This window comes from Labrus mixtus, chromosome 4, assembly GCF_963584025.1.
Source record: "Labrus mixtus chromosome 4, fLabMix1.1, whole genome shotgun sequence".
In the NCBI taxonomy this organism is placed as follows: Eukaryota; Metazoa; Chordata; class Actinopteri; order Labriformes; family Labridae; genus Labrus; species Labrus mixtus.
Genome location: NC_083615.1, coordinates 9,932,263 through 9,938,023, shown reverse-complemented (window position 1 = coordinate 9,938,023; position 5,761 = coordinate 9,932,263). Strand labels below are relative to the sequence as shown.

The 5,761-nt window shown below is 38.9% G+C and overlaps 1 long non-coding RNA gene across 1 annotated transcript; it reads right to left on the bottom strand.

The window, feature by feature from the left end:
- Positions 1-3,028: 3,028 nt before the first annotated feature.
- LOC132972739 (uncharacterized) lies at positions 3,029-5,231 on the bottom strand. Its single transcript, XR_009672938.1, has 2 exons — positions 3,963-5,231; positions 3,029-3,895 (listed from the first exon to the last, which is right to left on the bottom strand). It is a non-coding gene; the product is annotated as an uncharacterized LOC132972739 (long non-coding RNA).
- Between the last annotated feature and the right edge of the window lie 530 nt (positions 5,232-5,761).

Genomic DNA, 5,761 nt, shown 5'->3' with positions numbered 1-5,761 from the left:
TAATATCATCCTTTATATGAAAAAGTGTTGATGTACATAACCTAAGTTATGTAACTCGCCAACAAGCAATTCAAAAAACAATGACAACTCAATTTTATACAGAATGCATTTTCCTTTCCAGTTAGTTACAGTACAATTTACACTGTGCACAGCAAGAAAAAAAATGATTATATATATTTATTCTCTACAATTTCTCTATATTTAATACAGCCCTATCAACAGGTTAAACCATATCATGCACAATATTGCCTCTTAGGCTTCCGTATGAGCTGCTTGTCCCTGTACAATCAATTCATGTATGTACAAATTCAACAGATATTCTACACGTCTTTAAAAAAAAAAAAACTTGATGCAAGTTAAGAAAAAAGAAAACTTGATCCCATCCAAAGGCCCTCAAGTGTGGTTAGTATCAGTGAACGATGTTTGCTTAATAAGGGACTGGATAATGTACAGCATTTTCACACACACACACACACACACACACACACACACACACACACACACACACACACACACACACACACGCACACACACACACAAACACTCACACACCTTCGCACTCATTAATGCCAATACAATCACACACTGCAGAAATACAATCAGATACTGTACATAATGACTGCACCAGACATAGTTGAAACAATGTTTTAGTTTGATCCTTTGGGGGTGCGTTTAGTCTCTTCCGGAAATCATAAAAGCCAGTCCTGTGTCTCAAGGAATTGGGAGACGTCTTTAAAATAAGATGACAAAGAGTATATGAATTATTCCTCCCTCTACAGAGTCCTCTTCTCTGGATTCTTTTATCCATCCTCGGATAATACATCTGCGGTCTGACTATTGTCTCTCTTCCAGTCACTGAACTCTGATGAGAAGAGACTTTAGGATTGATTCAAAAAGGCACTACCTTCCCAAGACGCACTGAAGGGGACTGAGCTGTCACATCCTCAGCCTCCCAGACCCCCAACCCTCCCCACCGGCCTTCAGGGTCAAGCTCAATAAGAGGAGGTTACATGCAGGTGCAAAGGTGATGGAGGTTGTACAACAAGCCATGCAGCATTTCCCTCCATCATGTGCGCAGCTGGATCATTCAACAGAGTGTAGCAGATGAGGATGTATCGATGCAGCATTCTCAAGCATGGTGTGTGCTCTGCTCCACATATTCAGTTTGCAGATAGATCACTTTATATTTATATATACACACTATACATGATCTGCCTTGTGCGCTGTAAATGCAATGCATAATGGAATACATTAAGGAATTACATGATTAAATACGGATTCAGGTACAAGCCTCTGTGTTGGAAAGAAATACATGGAGCAATAGGTATTTACTGAAGACAATGATTACTATTTGAACATAGTAGATATATGATCATAACAAATAAAGTTCAGACAAGCACTGCATAGTCCATATGAAATCTGTGGTAAGAATGCCACAATTGTTAATATTAAAAATGTTAATTAATATATGGATTTACGTCATATCAGGTATTTCATGCACATATATCAGGTTGAGCTACGTCCTACTTCCTTCCTGAATGCTGCTTGTTATATATACTGTAAAGAAAATAAAGCATACAAGTCTTGATGAGTTGTGGGTATTTTGTGTGTTGTGTTGCACTGGGGATGGAGCTGTGATCATGAAGCCAAGCAGTGCTGGGATGTAAGGATCGAGCAGTCATGATACATGTCTTGTGAGCACTGATTGGCTACACAAAAGAGTTCAAGGAGTTCATGGCATTAATAGGGGACGGTGCCTCTGAGCTCTCGTGGCCCTCAGCAGTTTCCCTGCTGACACTTTTGCCACTATACTGTCCGATAAAAGAGCCGTCCTCGTTGAACTGTCCGTCTCCTCCTTCCCCGTAGTCAACTAAACTGTCGTCACTGTCGTCTCTCTTAACTGTCCCATTAGAAGGCGTGCGGCTCCCTTTTAACGGTTTATGGTCCTCATTGTCACTGAAGGAGAAAATAACATGCAGGTGTTACAGGTGAGATGGTGTGATAGATGCAACAAGGAGATTAGTGATCACTTTTTTTTAGATGGAGCACTCAAAATATATCCACAGAATTCTCTAAGTTATTTCCAGATTGAAAATAAGTAATTTCCTCTTTTTGAGTGTTTAGTTTTTAAAGATGCAAATTCAGCAGTTTTCATTAATAAGCAACAGTGAATGTTTCCTGCCCACTGAACAAGAGGCAAATTTTAATTTGGCTTGCTCCATGTCTAAAAAATGGCTGCTATGAATGATTAGTTGGTTTCTGTCAGGCAACAGGGGAATAAAGCTCAAGCAACCGTACCCTGTTCAAATTCCCCCCTGAAACCAAATATGAAGTGGTAAATGTTGTTTGACAAAAGCAACCCCCCCCCCCCCCCATAAGACAGAGGTGTTGATGAACAACAGAAATAATCCAAGGCAATGATGTGAATAAAACTTGGAAAGCAAGGTTTCAGCCAAACATCCCCCAAAGCAAGCATGATAATAATCACAGATCGGCAAAATGCATGAACAATCTGCAAAGAAACTTGTCTTTGGATGTCAGATAGTCGAATAACATTCCACATACATGATTTGAACATCAATGAGAAAAGATCACAAAGCCGTCATGATGCTGAATTTCAGATCTAAATAGGAGATATCAGTCAGCGTGCAAAATTAGCATTTCCAGGGATTAAATTAGCAAAGTGAAAACACAAGATTACTGGCTGAAAAGACGTCCTTACAGTATGTACAGTACATCATGAAGGCTTTATGACCAGATGTTAAACTTGATGACAAGAAACAGGAAGATTACACAGTGAGCATTTTTCTCCACAGTGACTCGACTAACCGCTGACCCTCGTCACATGCTGGATTCACAGGACATCCCCCTTACCTTACTGAGAGCTACACTCTGCGATCAGATGAGGAGATCCAGCTGAGATCCCACACAACACAGCAGTCACACTAACAGGCACATACACCATGTACTGTACACGTCGAGGCTGGACTTACAGTTCGTTCTTCGGAAGTCACACAAAAACAGTGGGTCCAGATATCTGACGCCTTTATTGACATACTGTTAGATTCCAGCTGAGCTTAATGAAACAGCATGGATAGAAAGTATACTCTCACAAAGGCACTATAATATTTATACACTTTGCCTTGTGATTTGTTGTCTACTGTGTTCGTTGAGTCCATTTCCGTTTCAGAGATTCCCCTGCAGTGAATATAGATCTCTCTTTGACCTCAACAAACAACAGGAGCTTTAAATGATAATTCTGATGATATTCCACCTTTCTCTTGTCGTCAACAAATCCATCGAATAGACTCGAACTTATGATGAACTAGTAGAAAAAACGCTCCTTTTCTAAACCTTAAAAAATTATTGTGCTGAATGCTGTGATAACAAAAATCATTCCTCTAAAAACACATCAAAAAAAGGCCACAGTGATATACTGGCCAACACTATGTTTCATCACATCAGATAGAGAAATGTAAACTATTTTAAAGTTCCTGTGAGGAGTTTTAAACTGGTTATAAAACAGACTAATAATACTGATGACCTACAAGAACAAACTAGATCATCAGCAACAATACTGATTATTTCTATATAGTTATATATATTACTGCATAAAACTGCTGCTGCAGGGTACAGTAGGTGTCTGAAAGAGTTTAGATTTGTCTGTCGAAGCATCCCTTTTATTTTCATTGTATGGCAATGATTCTCCACGAGTAACACATTTGACCGTTAAAGGTCAGGACGGACATTTTTGGTTAAAAAAAAATACTACTTAAAGCGGGTACAGGACAATATCCTCAAAGAGAAAAGTCCACTTTGTCCACAGGGGGGCGCCAAAATCAACACGAACTGAAATCTGCTCAGTGGAGCTTTAAATCAATCCAATCCAGTCAAACTCCGACCTGCTGCTGTCAATACATAAGTCAGCAGTTGACAAATTCCCACATTAATACCCTAGTAACTTTGATTAAAATGAAATTATTTAACATTACTTGTAAAAACAAAAATAGTTTTTTTGCCATCTTTGAAAGATTTCAGTCTTTGGCTTGAAGCAAAATGCCACAATCAAATTGTAGAAGAAGTTTCGGGTCTATTTGATGAATTTGTTGTTTGTTGACTTTAACAAAATAGTACAATGTCACCAGCCTTATCCTCTAAGAATCATTTCTTTATAAAGAATGGCTACTGGCCTGTGATAAAACAGCATTAACCAGCGTTTGTACAATGATCATTGCTTCTGTCAAACATGCTGATAATTCATATAATATCCATATGCATCTATATATTGTATATCTATATATATATGAACAATATTCCATTCGACACATTATTGCCTTGAGAGCAAATTTTCATATATCAGGTCTTCACACCATGCATATCATATTATGTATAGCTATATATCAATATGTGTTTGTCTTAGAATAAAATCCATAGAGCAGATTTATGTATACGTATTACAAAAAGGAATATAAAATATAAAAGCAAGAACATCTTAGAAATTGACTTATAAAAATCAATTAAAAAATGCTAGCTATACAGAAGTAAAGTGCTTTTTTTTTTTTTTTTTTAATCTGCGAGCGACTGGAGAAGCAGTCTAGAAAGAGGATGCTAACAAGCATAGCTGGATAAATGCTGTAAATAAACAATGATGTCATTTCAGTTGTTTTCAGGCCTACGAGGGTTGTGGGTCAGTAGCAATACACTAGGCAAAGTGTTAATACTATGTTTACTGTACACAGGATGTATATGAGTAGCTTATTAGTTTGAAAGGGATTTGATACTTGAGGAAGGTTTAAGATGTGTTGTAAATTAAACTAGCTTATATATTATTTTCCTGACAGTCTTATTTAAACCCCCAGATCCCCTGAACCTGAAGAATCCAGCTTCTCAAATGACACTGAGATATCATATCAAGTACACACACAGTGAGAGTCCAACACAGGTAGCATCCAGAATGTCCCAGAACCCAGAGAAAGAAAAAAAATCTTGTGCTTCAGGGTGGGAGAAGTCCAGATGAGGGGCACTTCTCCTTCTTATTATGTTGTATTTCTGTTATTGGTGATCCTGCGTCTGTTATTGGTCAGCTGTAAAGGTTGAGAGGAGGGAGGGAGTGCCCAGCCAGAGAGAGCAGATCTGAGCAGAAAGCATGGACGGGGGCAGGGGTTGATGGGTAAAAATCGGCTCTGGGGGGGAGGGGGGGGGGGGGGGGTTCCAGAGGCCGGAGCACTTTCTCTCACCTGTATTCCCCAAAAGTACAGTCATCATCTTTCATGGGCTGGAACTCTGGGTCTGTGTGCGCGTCCTCCTTTTCTTTGACTGAAGAGAGAAGAGAAAGAGATTTAGACGATAACTAAGGTCCAATGTGTAAAATGAATACACAACGGAATATTTCAAAGTTGTTTCACGTTCTTTTTTTAACTGCGCACCAGAATATCAAGTTTAAAGGTGCCATATGGAGATCTGGTAGTGGAATATGAACGTTTTGAAAGTGAAACAATGCTCTGAACTAAATACACAAACTTTATTCAAAGGACTAAAATGGGTCCCTGGAACATTGTTTAGAGCTGAAAAGCTACCAGGAGAGTTACGGTTTCACTGTTGCTGGCCCCCCACCATAACTTCTAGCGTAGCATTTTATCTTCAAACAGTGTTACAGGGACTAGATTTTCCTCTGAGGACACTTTGTGTATAGGGTTATGAACATAGACCACAGAATCTGCACATTTCTCCAACTATGAGAGAAACTGCCAAAACTCCATAG